Genomic DNA, 18,855 nt, shown 5'->3' on the forward strand with positions numbered 1-18,855 from the left:
TTTAAAATAGTTGATTCAAGTATTGGTCAAAAAAGAGTTCAATCGAATAATGATCGATTATGTGTAGGTTCGAAAACTTATCGAATGATAACGGGCTCGAATACCGATGCAACACTTAGTGGTTTCTATTTATAAACACCGAGGGTGTGCGGTATTGGTCCTCGTTAAACTGTGCTACCGTAAAGTGCTCGACTTTGCGTGCAGGTCGTTTGGCTTCTGAAGCTGGGGTGCCATCCCCTCTGCAGAGGATCAAAATTGTGATGGCATGTCTTTGGATCATCGCCAATAGCCCATTGTGCAGCTCTAGTGCGACGTAAATGAGCTACAACAACAATAAAACTTCTCAAATGATATTGGGTTCAAGTACAGATAAAAGAAAAGTAAGTTAGAGTACTGATTAAATGATAGCGGAGTTTTAAATACCGATAATAAAGTAGTGAGTTAAAGTTTTAAACAATAGAGAGTGGATCCTAAAATTAACCAAATAATGATGGGCCACATTTAAAAAAAGTGTGGTTTTGGGAGGTGATAAAAAATGAGTTCGAGAACTAAGTAAATGATAGTTGGTTAAAGAACTTATAAAAACATCATTGGTTCGAATACTGATCAGAAAATTGTGTGGTTCCTAAAATTGATGAAATGATAGTGGGTTCGAGTACCGAATTAAAAGACAGTGGGATAGTACTAATTAAATAATACCGATTAAATTAGTTTAGTAGATACGAGGACCGTACAAAGTGAGAGGGTTTAATAAGTGTGCAAACAATAGTGTTTAATCGAGTAAGGATAATAAAGATTGCTTTGAACAAAACAGTGGGTTTTAAAATTAATCAAATGACAGGCGGTTCTAGTTAAGATTAAAAGATAGCTGATTCGAGTAATGCCCAAATGATAGAAGATTCGAGAACTGATAAATTATAGCCGATTTGAGTTCTAATAAAAATAGTTTGTTTGAGCACCGATTAAAAGATAGAGGATTTGAGAACTAGTCAAATAATAGTTGTTCGAAAATATCTATAAAAGCATCGTAGATTCGAGTACTAATTAAAAAAGTGTGTGGTTTCAAAATCTGAAAAAAAATGATAGTAGATTCGAGTTCTAATAAAAAGACAGCACGAATCAAATTATAGTGGTCAATAGTACCTATAAAATTACAGTTAAACGAAAGAGAATTGATTTGAAAACAGATTAAATTATTCGCGATCACAACGCGCGATTACGCCATCTTGGGACAAGACCAATTTTATATCTTGACCCTGCCCTCCTTTTTTCTTGCATAGGAATGCAATACGATATTATTCTCTTTCTTAATATTCTTATCACTGGCTGCGGTCAGTGTGCCGGTGGGTGACCACTTGGATCAGTCTGCGTAGGGACCGAGGGTGTGCGGTATTGGTCCTCGTTAAACTGTTCTACCGTAAAGTGCTCGACTTCGCGTGCAGGTCGTCGGGCTACCGAAGCGGGGGTGCCATCCCCTCAGCAGAGGATCAAAATTGTGATGGCATGTCTTCGGATCATCCTCAGGGATGTTTCCCAGACCGTCACTAATAGCCCATTGTGCAGCTCTAGTGCGACGTAAATGATTTACAGCTATACTTCTTAATATTTTTCGTATTTAACAATCAAAAATATTTTTTTAAACTTTTATGTTGAATGAAGTTTTGAGTTCCATATAGTTTCCCAAGCTTTTAATCTATTCGAAAATAAAGGCAGAAACTAACGTACTTCCTTCACCTATGACACTCCACACGTTAATGTTGAAAATATGCTAAGTGTTGTCATAGATAGAGAGTTCTGTTTTTCGTTCACCAATAGAGTATTCAAGTAACCATAAGTTAGTGGGCTCAATTACTGATCAAGTACTGCTAGCGGGAGCGAGCACCGATAAAAAAAAAACAGTGGGTTTAAGTGTGTGATTTCTAAAACTGATTAAAAGATACTGTTTTCACATGGATACAGACATAGTGGATTCGAGTATCTATAAACAGAGAGAGGGTTCTTCTACTTCATAGGCACTACAGCCGATTACCGACCAAGGCGTTCTCAGTCAGTTTACCTCATCTAGATCTATTCGATGGTATATTTCTCCTTCTATTAACTCCCAATTCCTTTAACCAATTTTCTACTCTATCTAACCTTTTTTTTTCTAAGGACTTTCTCTTTTTCCTTTCCCCTCTGGTGTTTGAAAGATTATTTTTTTTTAACAGGATCGTCATCACTGTATCGAAATAAATTTTCTAGCCACCCTATTTGAGAAACCTTGATCATTTGTCAGTATCTTTGTATTTTGATTGTAATGAGAGTGTGTTCAAGTAGCTATAAATAGATAGTGGGTTTGAATACCGATGAAAAGAAAATGGTTCAAGTTCTGAATGAAACAGAGTGGATTAAAAAAACTGATTAAAGTATAGTGGGTTGAAGTATCGATAAAAAAAATTGTGGGTCTGAGTTCCGATAAAAAGAAAGCGGGTTCAAGAACTGTCCTAATAATAGTGGGATTGTGTTCCTATGAAACGTAGTGAGTAAGAGTACTGTTCAATAAAGTGTGTGGTTTCTAAAAACTGATCAAATGATAGTGGACTTAAGTCCTGATGAAAAGATAATAGGTTCGAGTAACTAGGAGATAGTAGGATAAGGAACTATACGGAGGAGGATAAGGTAGGAACTATACGGAGGAGGAAACTTTGAAAAAAAATGAGTAGGTTTGAAAGAAAGTAGATGTATTGTTAATCAAATGATAGCATGTTCGAGTTCAGATAAAAATAGTGGGCTTTAGCTCCAAAAAAGAGAGAGTTTCTTCGAGTGCTTATAAAAAAGATAACAGGTTCAATTTTTGTGCAAAATAGCGTTGATTGGAGAATAAACAAAATATAGTGGGTTCGAGATCAGATAAAACAATAGCGAGTATGAGCATTGATGAAAAATGGAAGTTCGAATGCCGTTAAAAATATCGTAAGTTCAAGGATTGATCAAATGGTAGTTGGCTTGCGGACCGATGAAAACATCATGGTTTCGAGTAATGGTCAAAAATGTGTGTGATTTTGAAAACTGATCAAATGATTGTGTGTTTGAAAACTAATAAAAAGATAGTGGGTTTCAGTCCTGATACAGAGAGTGTGTATAAGCACCGATGAAAAATAGAGTGGGTTTGAGTACCAATTAAAAGATAGTGGGTTCAAGTATTCAACAAAAGAGAGTGGTATCGATAATTGATCACATGATAGTAGGTTCAAGTGCCGATTTAAAGATAATGTTGTTGGAAACCGATAAAAAAATAGTTCCAGTGCTTATAAGAAGATGTTGTGATCGAGTAATGATCAAATGATAGCTGGTATAAGTACCAATAATAAGATTGGTGATCGAAATAAGCTACAGATGGCGCAAAACAGAACTCTCTACCTTCTATGATACTTTTATTCTAAGCTTTGCATAAAACTGCAACCTCAGTAGAATATGAAATTTTATAATAAACGTATATTCAATTTAAATAATGAGTTTAAAATTCAAAAACATTATTAGTAATTGAGTTTTCGTATTATCTCTTAATAATAAAATAGGAAAAGAAATTCAAGGAATGCATTTTTAGTATTCAGTAAAGAATTTTTAAGAAAAAAGCAAAGGATAAATGTATTGTTAACCGAGATAAACTATAAAGTTAAAACTTTATCCCAATTGAAGCGGAAACTAAATATTTGAATCCAAATCTATATCAATGTAATGAAATATTTTTGAATATTTTAAAGGAATCTATTTTAATTTAGATGTTACACTTAGTTTATTATAGAATGCTGTAATAGCAGGATTAAGTATTAAACAGCGTAGCGATCAGGGAAAAAAGCACCCCACACTCCAAAAAGAATAAATATTACTAAAACGAAATAATAAAAATATGAGAAATTAGTTTCTTTAAAAGTTTACTAAATCAATACTTCAGAAGATCTTTTCCACGATTCGAATTCTTCCTTTTTATTTTACCTTAAATAAGTTACATTAATTAACTCCATTCTCAGTTTGTACTTACGATGAATAGCTATTCTCACTTTCTCCAGATATGTTGTCTGTTTTAAATCTAAGAATTATGTAATTTTGATTCTGCGATTAAGATTGATTTCACTGATTTTATGAAGGAAAAAAATAATATTACTTGCATTTGATATTATTTTGCTTAGATCTACGTTGCGTACTTTGATCAGAGTACAAAACAATACGTTTCAATCTAATTTAATGACAAAAGTGACGTAAAAAAATATTTGAATTTGCCCATTAAATAAATGGTTTCTTCAAGTGAAAAGCCTCACGCTGTCCAGATTTTCTTAATTTTCTTTTCTTAAACGACTGCTATTAAAAATGTAGTAGTTGCATTATAAACTGTAACGTTCCACTCTAAAGGATGATCCAATATTCAGGAATAAAATATTATTTCAGGTAAAGGATAATATCATTACCTCTTCTGCTTTAATTGTGATTTTAAAGGAAAAATAAATTAAAGTAAGGAAATTTCCTCTTTTCACTTTGCGGTTTTGATGGCGAAAGTATTTTGAATTCATTTATCAGTTAGTTCCCAATTAAGGAGATTTATTAGTTATTATAAACATGCATGCATTAAAAAGCGTATGAGATTTAGAGCAAATGGGGAGTTATGGGCTTGCTATCAGAATTTGGAATAAAGTTTAATTCTTTTTCGAATCTGTTGTGATATTTCTTTTTATATATGTAAAAGACAAAATTATTAATTTTGTTTAATTTTCAACGTTAACATTATTTGAAAATAAATACAGAAGCGTAAAACGTATTTTTAACAAATATTATTCATATTATAAATATCTGTATTTTTTAGTTTTGGTATTTTCAGCATTAATTTAGTTTATATGCGAAAATTATATTTCTTAGTTGTTTTTAAATCTGTATTTCTAGCTAAAAATAGGAAATATATGCCTAACTATTATAATACATAAAATAACGAGAGCAATTTTTTGTGATAATATTAAAATTCATTACAAAGTTGTCAACCGTACCTGGGGGATGATCAGTTTGGAGACGAAAATTTACAGAAATTATATTTCTAAATGGAAAGTTGCAGCAGCTTTGAGCACGGAGAGCTCGGAAACAGCTGTCAGGTTTCCTCTATTATAATAGGCGTTTTTGATTGCATCTCTGAAAACTGTGACTTGGTCAACAATAGATTCTTCAACAATAAACCCTACTAGTTGCTCTCAGATTAACTCGGAATTTTCTCAGAAGCCCTCTTCTAGTTTTTGGACATGGTACCACTATTTTTGCATATATTCGCATACGCTCCAGGAATTATGCCACCCTCCCCTGAATATATACCACATTTACCAGGGGAATTTTTTAAATTTGAGATTCTTTAATTACGGCTATAATTTATATTCACTAAAGGGAGCTGGGAAAAAAACACTGCCTGGATCTCGCTCATTTTTAAAAGACCAAAAGAGAGCATTAAAAAGCCTTAAGTTTTTCTTCGCGTGAAGAATTTTTATTTGTGATAATCAATAAAATTTAACAATGATATTCAAAATTTCAGTTTTTTAGTAGGACTGAATTGTTTTTTTACATTTTTGATTTCTGAAATATAAAAATTTTTGATTTTTAAAATATAAAAGTTGCTACGGAGTATCAGAGGATTAATTTTGAATTTCATCAAGGTATCTATGACTTTATACTGTTTTTTTTCATAATTAAGATTGCCTATCAAATGGTCAAACGACTTGTTTTTTCAGAAAAGATTTTATTTTCAGCGAAAATTAACTATCTACGGCAAGCAAAAAGTATCAGTTCTTTTTGGCTCAGATATTCTTCATAGACTGCCACGTTTTTCTTCTATATTCCTAACTTAAGTATTTCAGGAACATATACATATGTACATACTCTGAGATTTTCTTTTAGGATATTTCTAGCAGAATAGTTGAAAGGTTTGGTGATCATTTTAATTAAGATATAAGGGTGCAAAGAAAGGTAAGATTTTTTTATGTTTCATCCAAAAGGACATTATCTTCCTATTCGCCCTTCTAAACTTCCAGCACCTTTTCTTTGGTAATAATGATAGTGATAATTGCAATAATTTAGCTATGACCAAAACTAGGATCATCAATCAGAATTATTTTTATGGATTGACTGAGGCGACTAAAAAGACAGAGAAAGTTAGGGATGTCCAGTGTCCCGTTGAATGTTTGAAAAAATCTAGGCAATGTGGATATTATTTTAACCTGACATTGTGGTTGAAAATTTCCCCATCAGGCAAGTGCTTTCTTGTAACACTTATCAATCTGGTGTTTCTTCTGACATAATTACACTTTTATTATTGTTTCTAAGTTTTTGCGTATTCAGATGCTTGAATAAATTTTTTTTTTACATTGCATTGCAAAATAAATACGATAGTATACTACAATACAATAATTTATAATTTTTATGCAAAACTGAATAGTTCGTATTATTTCACAGTTTTACCTTTTAAGAAAACTAAACAATGATCTAAGTAGAGCCACGAAAAATAAAAGTGACCCCTATTGATTTTATTGATGAAAATGAAAAAGTAGGATTAGTAATTTTTTCTAATTTTTAATGTAACAATTATTACAAAATGTATGCATGGTTTTGTCGTAATTTTCACTGTAAATAAAAGTATATAAAGTAATTATAATCATTTTCTACTTTTTCTTTAGAGTTTCTGTGTTTTAACAGTCAGACGTGATGATAAACTGTATGTTAAACTATATACGTAATATTACATGCTTCATAGTGTTCACAAATTTTTAATTCACGGAGCTGATGCTATTAAAACACTTTGAAATTCCGATTGTTGAACTATCTGAAAAAATTCTTGAAACACTTCTAGACATAAAGGAGAATATCTTTTTGGAAAAGATTCTAAATTGCATAAGATTGAAAATTTAATGAAATGATTTTTACACAGTAGTACTTCGCTTACTTCCAATATTCGAAATACTTTTTGCAAAAAATGTTTAAAGAACTCGATCCAACGGTAAAAAAATATCTTATTTAAAGAACCTTTTTGAAATCATTTGAATAGATATTGTAATATAGTTTTGACACAAATATTCCAATAAATCTGACAATTTATTAAAATTATAATTTTCTTAAATACTTGTCTGTAAGAACTTTTATTTTTATTTATTTTATTCTTTCTCTTCTTCTTTTTCGTATCACTTCTCTCTTTCTTTTCTTTTTTAGTTTTCGTTTTTTTCCTCTCTCCAAAATGCCATAATGAGTTTTGAAGACTATATGCTTGATAGTAATTTAAAACAATAAATTTACAGAAAAAATCACTTTAAAGTAATATCAAATTGTGAGTTAGGAAAATGTTTGGCATTAAAGCACCTTTTTGCACTAAAACCTTTTATTTATAATTTTAAGAAAATGTAACTGAAGTATGAAATTTTAGCCATTTTTTTGTGTAAATAAAGACCACTGTACAGAGGTTCTTTGTCTCTTGACTAGCAGGATTGACATTAGTGTAGCCCCACCCCCTGGAGTGGACATAAAAATCTCCAATCAAAATGGTTTTTCATCAATTAGAAGATTATAGAGATTTGATTTTCTGACAGAGGGATGTGTGAACAATATGCAATTCTGAATAAGCGACCCCCTTTCCATAATTAAAATTCAACAATTTCATACTTATCATCAATATTGTCTATTTGTTTAATAGTGTAAAATTGAAATAAGATATTATTTTTTATGTTTGTTGAAATTCACAGGCGATTTGTCTAAACTTTGGCTATAAATATGGTTGATAGCCAGAGAATGGGGAGCAACTAAGAGTTTTTACCTGAAAATTTGTTTCCTGTTATGGGGAAATATAAATGCTTCCTGAGAGATTTTAACAGTAGCGTTTCAATGCTGAATAAGTTGATTAAAAATCTCAGAAGAGGAAAAAAACTGATAAAGTTGGAGTTATAGATCTCTTAGCCGTCGAAACGTTTCCGGGGTACACCACGAGGAGGTNTTTTTTTTTTTTTTTTTTTTTTTTTTTTTTTTTTTTTTTTTTTTTTAAGTAAATATTTTTATTGTTGTATTTTTAGATAATTCTTAAATTTTGTTACTGGTATTTATTGTTAAATTTTCAATAATTTTTCTAATACAACAATTTTTTTTTTACAGAATGAATTTTTTTTCTTTGTATTACCAGTAATGCAGTTTTTTATGATTTAAGTTCCTACAATTTTTTTTTTGCAAAAATTTATATGTATTTGATTTATGCAAGTCGATTGTTTTCTCTGACATGGACAATGTAGGAATTATGAAGGAGATCCGAACTAGTTTCTTTCTCATCTGAAATGTTGTTTTCTCTTTTATCATTCAAGTTGATCTTTATCATCCTTTCAGAAAAATAATTTTGCATACATTTCGATTCATACAAATCTATGTTCTTCCGTGACATAAAATAGGTTTTACGAAGAAGGCAAAGCATTTTCTTTTTCTTTTTTTATCTTAAATTGCTTTCAACAATTTTTTTAAGTACAAATTTCTTTTTTTTTTTTTTTTTTTTTTTTTTNTTTTTTTTTTGCAATATAGCTTTTTTTCTTCTTTTCCCTTTGCGTATCTTATAATCTTTATCATCCTGTCCGCAACAACTCTACATACATTTCGATTCATTCCAATCTATTTTTTCCCGCAACAGGAACAAAATAGATTTTTGAAGTAGGACCAAAACCCTTTCTTTTCTCTTTTCTCATTTGTAATACAGTCTCCTCTTTGACCATCAAAATTGGTCTCCCTCCTGAAAAAAAATTAATTTTTATAATTAAAGTAATATCTGTATCTAGTCATTTTGAGGAATCACTAAATCATATCAGAATAGTATGTTACTTTTAAAATCAAAAAACTTTTATTAACTGATTATTGCAAAATTAGGTGTCCGAAAATAAACAACGTAAAGTTTCTTTAATATTAAAATAAGTCTTTATAATTTATAACATAGAAGATATTTATGAATTTAAAAGTATTATATGTATTGCTATTTTGATGTAATAGTTGAGTATACTAGAATTAAAGTAAAACTCTTCATCGATGAATTCTATTAAAAGGAAATTAAATATATGAATGTTCTAATCGCATACAGGGAATAGTCATACCAATTTATTTTAAAAATAGTAGATTTTTTATTAGGACGCGTAAACCTGTTCTAATTTTAAATTTTAACTAAGAAAAAGAGTGTTTCGCAATTCATGATAAATGTTAAATTTAATTTAAATAAATGTAAACTTCTTTAAAAAGAAAAACTTCCTGTTTATTCTAAATATTTGCTATCAACTTATGGAACCTAAATGTTCATTGTCTTCTATTGTTTTAACGTTTTCTTGCAAAAAAGGTACATAAATTTATAAAGCGATATTATTCATTGTAATTTCATTGTAACATTCGCATCGTAAGAGAATTTATAAATTTAAATTATGTTATTCCTTACATATGCTGCATGCCACATTCATAATCTCACTGTTATAGTTGCATTTAATGCAGTTGCAAAGGTTATCAATTATTATTAAAAAATTTATTCTTAGGCTCAAATTTAGTTCAGTTTATGTTTATTTTTACGAAAAAAAGATGTAATTCCATTAAGTGGAATTATTTAGCTCTGAAATTTATATATAAGCATTTAATCACAAATTTCAGTAATATTTTTCAAGCAATTTACATGATTTTGACAAGGCAACGGCTCCTATATCTTTAGTTATTAAAAAGGAGATTTTTTATTATTTAAAATTATTTTTTTTTTACTTTTTAAAAGTTTTTGTATACCTTATAATTATTAGTTATTATTTTTTTGGCGCATTTAAAGCAGAAATAAAATAGTATTTTTAATAGTGGCTTTGAAATCAAGAAAGTACTAATTTTTTTTATTAAAAAAATATTGCAATCATGAGAATTTGTTTTCTAAATATGTACGAGAATGTTATGAGAGTTTACAGGGAAATAATTCAAAACTACATGTAATAAGGTATAATTATTTTTAATTTTCAAAAATACTGATCTATTTCATAATTAAACGAATTTTTTTGACTCATTATAAGCAAAAATAAATTTTTTTTTAGCATTGGCTATGAATTCAGGAAAGTACCATGTCGCTGTTGGAGTTTTAAAATGATAATTCTTTTTATTGAGCTATTTATTTTTTTAATCTTTATTTTTATATTTTTTTTGGTACTTATATTTTACAGCTGCAGAAAACAGTCAAATATGGTACTTTTTCATTCAAGCGTTATTCACGGGCCATGAATAAATGATTCGTAGTTTACCTGCTGGATATATATTGTTCAATTTTCTAATGATGTCGTTAAAAAAGTGAAAAAAAGAGTAAATATTGAAAGCGCTCTTATTAATCAAAAGTACTTGAAATAGCTGGAAAAAGCATTAAAACTAAAATAACTCAAATTAAATACAAATTTACATACCTTTGGTTTTGAAAATCCTCAACTCTATGTTTCTTATCAGAAACATTTTCAATAATTCCGGGGTCTCCAGAACCTCCAGAATCATATGCCACTCTAAAATTATTAATGAAAATAATGATTTTTTATGTATTTTCAAAGCATAAATTTTAGAATTATAATAAATTTTCATTATTTTTTTAATTATAAAGTGATTAGTTATTTTTAAAAAGAGTTGACTTTAAGCGTATTCAGAATTTCAACAATGATTTTTTTTCGCAGAATAATATTTTGGTTTTAATATACATGTGGGTAAGGTTTTAGTATGTGTGTGAGTAATTAACACAAGTATATATGAATTTTGTTTTGATAAAACTTTAAAATTGAATCTGTTAAAATACTTCAGCCAGAAATTCTAAAGCAAAAATACACAAATATTCTTAAAATGCCCATTTTTTTATACTAAGAATAGTGTTAGTGTAAGTTTTCTTCCCGGAATCTAAAATGGTTTGATGTTTTATGTTACACCTTCCTCATTGTTAATTAATTGGATTTCAATAATTTGTTGCATCTTATCGCTGCTGAAACTCATAATCCTTAATGAGTATGCTTTGGATTTTCAAAATGTATACTAAGGGCCATCATTACAGAACACCTTGTAAGTTTATTGGTAATTTTGAAGTCTTTGAAATCCTTCGAAATGCCAATCTTTATTTATCACTTTTGTTTTCATAAATTTTCTTTTTGCATTTATCCTTGCGTTTTTTTTATGCTTATNTTAATGATGTTGTTAAAAAAGTGAAAAAAAGAGTAAATATTGAAAGCGCTCTGATTAATCAAAAGTACTTGAAATAGCTGGAAAAAGCATTAAAACTAAAATAACTCAAATTAAATACAGATATACATACCTTTGGTTTTGAAAATTCTCAACTCTATGTTTCTCATCAGAAACATTTTCAATAATTCCGGGGTCTCCAGAACCTCCAGAATCATATGCCACTCTAAAAGTATTAACGAAAATAATGAATTTTTATATTGTTTTCAATGCATAAATTGTAGAATTATAATAAATTTCGTTATTTTTTTAATTATAAAGTGATTAGTTATTTTAAAAAAGAGTTAACTTTAGGCGTATTCAGAATTTCAACAATGATTTTTTTTCGCAGAATAATATTTTGGTTTTAATATACATGTGGGTAAGGTTTTAGTATGTGTGTGAGTAATTAACACAAGTATATATGAATTTTGTTTTGATAAAACTTGAAAATTGAATCTGTTAAGATACTTCAGTCAGAAATTCTAAAGCAAAAATATACAAATATTCTTAAAATGTCCATTTTTTTATACTAAGAATAGTGTTAGTGTTAGTTTTCGTCCCGGAATCTAAAATGTTTTGATGTTTTATGTTACAGCTTCCTCATTAGTAATTAATTGGATTTCAATAACTTGTTGCATCTTATCGTTGCTGAAACTCATAATCCCTGATGAGTATGCTTTTTCAATCTACCCTGTGGTTATGGATTTTAAAAATGTATACTAAGGGCCATCATTACAGAACACCTTGTAAGTTTATTGGTAATTTTGAAGTCTTTGAAATCCTTCGAAATGCCAATCTTTATTTATCACTTTTGTTTTCATAAATTTTCTTTTAGCATTTATCCTTGCGTTTTTTTATGCTTATCTACATAAAAAGAAATATAGTATGGCGAAAAATACAAAAATAAATAAAAATGTAATGAGCTGTTTCTCAACACCCATTTAATTTTCTAAAAGGAACGGCAGGATAAAATTAAGATATTATTACATTTAGTTTTGTTTCTTCCAAATTTTGATTGAAAATATTGGTATTCAACATAATCGGGAAATTGCAAAACTTAGCATATTATACAGTCTTAATAAACAGATAATACTATTGTCGTCAAGTTTTAGTTTAAAATTCTAATTTAATTAAATAAATATAGGGCTTAGGTATCGAATTACTCATCAAATTTATTATTCTTTTGAAATTTTTTATTATTAAACAGAACTCATAACTATACAAATTAAAAATCATAACTTATATGAATAAAAATAAATTTCATGTCCTAGACGTGATTTATAACTGAATAACTCACCTGTAAAATAGAAAGTCTATTGCTTAATGATATCATAATTACTTAGATTTATATTTATTCTGAGTACAGTAGATTGAAGCTCATGAGATAATTTATTAAAAAAAATATTTTTCTAAAATATTTATCTTTCTGAAAATTATAATATATATTTATATCCTTTAAAGCAATTAAAGTTTAAAAAAATAAAATATAAATAAATTTAGAAGTATCCTTCTGCTGCCCCAAACGTAGAAAGGCAAGATCACAAAACATTTTTACTTATATATTAAAAAAAATATTCAATATGAATACAAATTATCATACCTTATATTTTCACCATTATCTATAGTCAGATTTCGAGTAACAAAATCCCCAATACATTCAGATTCAACAAAGAATCCGTATTGGTCACATTCAACAATCTGGTCACCACTAAAATTATAAAAGGTCATTTTTCAAGTATCAGCACGAATTATAATGCATAGATGAATATATTTTAAATTTTTAACCAGATCAAAAAATAAGGATATGTATTTAATATGAATTTTTACAGTGTTTAGTATTTTCTACCCTAAGAATGAAAAACTTATATAAACATATAGGGTTGAAAATGCCTCATGAAAATGGAATTCAGTTAAATAAAATAATATATATGCTGGACTTTATAAAAGTTATAAAATCTGAATAATAAAAAATTAAATTTTGTCTAATCACTAATATATAAAATTTTATCTTTGTTATTTGAAAATAGAGTTAGTGTTAACTCTTAAAAAATGGTTGAATTTGCTCTGAAATTATTTTTATACTTTTTCATTGTTATCTTGTCCAGAGGTATGTGAGCTTGTTAGGGTTTCCTACTTTCACTGGTTCAATCCATAATTAATAGATGAAAACTGTAATCAATCGTCTATATAATTAATAAGATAAAGATTTTGTTATGTTAAATCTGACGATACAGTATCCTTTTTTACTGGTCTGTACATTTCTAGTTGAAACAGAAACTATTAAACATTTTAATTAATTATTTAATTAATTTCTGACTTTTGATTAATTAAGAATAAATATTGAAGAATAAGATACCCATATATCTTTAAAAATAATTAGGTAGATCACATGAGTTAATAGTTCCAATTATTTATTTTAATTATTAAATCTTCTTCTTAGTTTTATTCGGAAAAATTACAAAATTATAATTTGAGTAAAAAGTAAATACAATTTATGAATTAAAGCAACATTTGGGGACTCCTATACACCATATGCAGATTTTATTACTGGATACGACAATTACTTGCAGATATTTTAAGATCTATTAAAAGTAGAATTATTTAAAACATTTGAGATTGTGTTAATATTTAAAAATATTTGTTTCATTTTTATTTTTATGATGTATTTAAAAAAGTCAAAATGTTGAACATTTATTTTAAAAAAATTAATCATTTCTGAAGGAGCTTTACGTAATTCTTACACAGGCAAGTAATACTACTAAAGAAATATTTAAAAATACTAAGTAAACTCAATTTAAATCTAATTTTGCTTACCCAATATATTCATCAATCTCATACGTTGGAATTTCCTCATAACCTTCTTCCACACCAGACTCAAAATTAAATCCAAATTCATCATTGCCAACTAGGACAACACTAAAATTATAATAGGTCATTATTCACTATTTTGCCACGATTTGTAATAATCATATGTATTCATTTTAAGTTTTCTTATTTTCTCGAAAAACAATACTTTGTTTTTTTTATTCAAAATGCATACAAGTTTATTAACATTTATTTAAAAATAAGATGTTGAAGATTTTTCTATACAAAACATCTCTTTTTTAATCTACTACGGACGTTTATTCTTGAAAGGTTGCTCTTTATTCAAAAAATTGGGATAAAACATCCATAATCATGTGTAGAATTGTGTACAATGATAAGTGACAAATAAGTAGTTTTGTCTATAACAATCTTCATATAATTTAGTTAGATTTGCAGAAATCAACTAGTTAAAATAAGAAAGAGAAAATTTGGAAAGAGCCTTATGCAATGTGTATGTAACATATGTTATGTAACATAGACAAGTAATATTTAGAAAGAAATTATGGAATGCTAATAAAACTCAATTTGCATGCAACTAAACATACCTTTTTTTCTCATCATTCTCATTTATTTGAGTCTGAGTAACAAATTCATCTTTACAATCAGCCTCAACATAACATCCATAATCATCATATTTCACATCAAGTTCAACACTAAAATAATAATATATCATTGTTTATTACTATTTCGGCATGATTCATATTACATAGATGTATACTTTTTAATGTGTAATACTTATAGAAACTAGTGAATATTTTTCACGCAAACGGTGCAAGTGTTTACAATCGAATTATTCAAAAATACACTGTTGATTAATACTTAAGGTGTAATATTGTGCATGTAATGCTTTAAATTTGATTCCAATAGCTAAGATAAAAAGTTCAATAACATTTGCAAACTTCTGCTTAATAATAAAATTGTTGAAATTTATCAGTGATGTTATTTAAGAAATAAAGTTTAATATGCAAAAAATGTTTCATTGTTTTGTTTATTTTTTAAAAAAAAATATTTTATCCTGTTTAATACTTTATTGTTAAAGGGTGAATAAATTTGTTTATCAGACGTATTTTATATTTATATCGTAACTGAATAGACTATGAATAATACATTTAAGGTGAAATATTTATAACTGCTGAAATTTGTGGAGTCTAGTATTTAGGGGCTCACATATCATATTTAATTTAGGAATTACTTTTTTCTAACCAGTTTGCTTATAATTTAGGTTAACGAATATTAAATTGACTTTTTCAAATCTAAATTGTACCTAAATTTTTAATTTTTAATTTAAAAGGCCTTGAAGTTTATTCAAGGAATTCAAGGATATTATCAGTTTTTTTAATAAATATGTAAGCAGTTCATGATTTACATGGGCCAATCTCCCGCAATACTACATTTTCTGCGGTAAAGCTTCTTCTATATCTTTAGTTGTTAAAAACATATTGCATAAATTAAATTTGCAGATCTGTTTATTTGTTAAATCATAACCTGCGTACTTAAAAATAGCTTTAAGTAAAAAAATGTAAGGTACTCATCCTAAATATATAAGTTCCGTTGATGAATATTTATATGATAATAATTTGGATGTAATCTTTATAATCATTAACAGTTCAATAATTTTAAAGAGTGAGTTTCTGCTTAATTGCACTATGTGATTGTAACTATGAGTTTCAATAGTTTTATGCGTAATTTTAAGCATTTGGAACAGCAGAAAACATGCAACACACCGAAATTACTAACTGAAAATTTGAAGAAATTTCAATTTAAAGAAAAATTAGCATACCTGATGTTTTTTAGAATCTCATCACCTAATGGATGGGTCGATGTGTTTTCCACAATTTCCGGTTCCTCAGAACCTCCAAAATCAATTTCTACAATCCTAAAATAAGCATAAAATGAATCTTAATAAATTCCTGTGTATGTATAATTTTAAATAACTTAAGGTATGCCTGTTTTTTTTATTTAAAGAAAATAGTTGGCAATCAATTAAGAAAATCATCATTAAAAAATAAGTTTTTCTCAGTGGTCTTCTAAGTTCTTCACATTTTAATTAAATTGATACTTTTGATATGTTTCATTAAGTTACGCGAGATGATTTTGCATCTTCTTAAAAAATCTTGTAACGTTTTATCCTGCTTGTCAATTAGTGAATAAATGTGAAAATTTTCTTGTCAACTATTAGAAAGCATAGTCACAACTTATTATTTAAACTGGAAGAAAATTAGCTGTCAAAAGCTAACAAATCATTGCAAATCTTCATCAGTGCAAGTGTAGACTGAAAACATTGATATCAGTTTGAGAGTTTGAATAATCTTGGGGATTTTCTAATTATTTTGCTTTAAATCTTTTTTTTCTTCCAGTATTATTTCACTTCATCCTTCTCAGTAGTAATTTTTTTGCAGCTCAAATAGTATAAATATTAGTTTGTGATATCAATCATTTAAACTTCTTTATTTAATTTTTTTACAAGAATTTTAATTATCTACATTGAATTACTATATACGTTCCATATTTAGAAATAATAATTATTAAGTATAATCCTACATAAAATTAGTTCTGATTTAAAAGTAGTTTTTTAAGAAAATCTTCATTTTATGTTTTATTTGTTTTGTTAATGATACTTTATATGTAAATGAATTTGAAGGAAAGTCTAACAAAGAATTAAAAAGTAATGAGCTTTGTTTATTAGCAATCATTTTGCGAATTAAAAATAGGAAACGATATCATATTCATATTTGTTTTAATTTTAATTCGTGTTTCTGCAAATTTTCTATTAAAACTGTTGACAATCCAAGTTTCCCAATTTTCAAAAAGCATATTTCTCTTTTTTTAGTACTGTTCATTGTCCAGTCTATAGAAGGTAACATCACCAGTACAATTAAAGAGATTTTAAAGGAATGCTACAACATCAATTCAATTGCAACAAGAAACTTCTAATTATAATTTGACTTGAAACCTAATTTTTGAAAATGTTTCCTATTAAGTTATAATAAATGAAGAATGATGAAATAATTTGGTATCAGTTTAGATTCTTGCTAAAAAAATGAACTTTCAGCTAATGTAAGACATTAGACACTCGTTTTGTCTTAATTTAATAATAAAGTGTAAAATCTCCATAGTGAATGAACTATATTTAATCTTAAAAAACTCGCTTGTATATGATTTGAAATTAAGGCATTTGTTAAACCTTTAATATGATTGCACATCCTAAAATTATTGAATTTTTTCACCTTTCACTTTTCTCTGTTTTTTTCTGCAATCAAGGAGGTTTTACAATTTTTCTCTTAGCCTTTCACAATCGAGTGATTCAATCGATGTTTAAGATTGTGAAAATATAGATTGTGTTACAATAACCATCCTAATCTTTACAAAACAAAATTATGAACGGAAAGATATGTACCATCCAAAAGTTTGCTAACACACAGAGAAAAATATTCTTGTAGATAAAATTATCGTATTGTGTGGTAATGACAATTTTGATAAAAAGAACAACATATTCTGGTAATGAAAATCAAAATATATACGGTATTGAAACCATTCATTTGGTACATTTTCTCTTCATATGGTACTGAATTAACGGAAATTGTAGTTTTTAAAAATATAATTCTTATTCCCTCACATTTAGTAAAAAAAAAGAGCATTAAGAAGTTATTTTAACCGGATCAATGATTTTTAAATCATGGTCTAAAGTATCATGATAAAATTACTAAATGTTACTTCATATATCAAATTTTTGACATATTGTTAATTTTACCAAAATATTTACCAAAGTGCTTTATTTTGAACTACCAAGATTTCTTGTGTTCTCATAGATCAATGGATATGATAAATCTCTCCATATTCTGGTAGTTTTGGCAGTTATTTTTTTTAGTGCCGTTTGGATTTTTTTCCAATCCATGCCTATATATTTATAATCTTAATTTGTGTTCATTTTTAGGGAATTCAGAGTATTTATGATTATATCATATTAATCGACTTAAACAATATATACTTACTCATCGATTGTTTCCTCCTCACTTTCGAGATCATCATAATCATCCTCATCAGCTAAATATAATTTCACAATTAGCAAAATTCCAAGTTTTCAAATTTTAGAAATTTATAATATGATCTAAATTCTAAAAAGAAGTTATCAGTAATTTTAAAACCATCTTTAAACGCTTTGTTCTTATTTTAAATTTATAATACTTTAAAAATTGCTACTGTTATTCATTACAACTATGAAAATTATAATAATATCTTCAACGTGCATGTTTGTCATAATTTAATTACAAATTTAATGATTATTTACTTATATTTGCATGTTTTACTATGCAAGCCAGTTTAATAAAAGAAATATTTTTTTACCTATTGTGTTTTTTTATACTAAAAAAATTTGATTTTCTTATCATGTTTAAATGTGTAAACTTTTTTCTTCAAATCTGTATAAATACATTATAATACATAAGTCTTATTTTATATGTCAATAACACATAAAATAAAACACTATAAATAAAATAAAATAACATGCATGAAATTTCAGGAAATCATCAATCAAACCGATTTTTAAGAATAAATCATAGATTTTTTCTTCTAAAATTTTAGTTTTTGAAAGTTAGTATATATCTGAAGAACATTTTTTCCTTAAAATAATACTGATTTACAACTCAAACATCCTCATGCAGTGTATTCACAAAATTTAAAAGAGGAACTATTAAATAAGTACTGCCCTAGGTTAAACAGTTTTATTTTTCTTAACAAAAAATTCTTTTATATAATTACTGTCGC

The 18,855-nt window shown here is 27.3% G+C and overlaps 1 long non-coding RNA gene across 1 annotated transcript in view; it reads left to right on the plus strand.

Moving 5' to 3' along the window:
- Positions 1-18,309, plus strand: part of LOC107441649 (uncharacterized) — a 44,921-nt gene extending 26,612 nt beyond the window's left edge. The window contains exons 2-3 of the long non-coding RNA XR_011636285.1: positions 11,822-11,972; positions 16,922-18,309. This is a non-coding gene — a long non-coding RNA (uncharacterized lncRNA). The remainder of the gene's footprint in view (positions 1-11,821; positions 11,973-16,921) is intronic.
- Positions 18,310-18,855: the final 546 nt, after the last annotated feature.

The sequence above is a fragment of the Parasteatoda tepidariorum genome, chromosome 2, assembly GCF_043381705.1.
Source record: "Parasteatoda tepidariorum isolate YZ-2023 chromosome 2, CAS_Ptep_4.0, whole genome shotgun sequence".
Classification (NCBI taxonomy): Eukaryota; Metazoa; Arthropoda; class Arachnida; order Araneae; family Theridiidae; genus Parasteatoda; species Parasteatoda tepidariorum.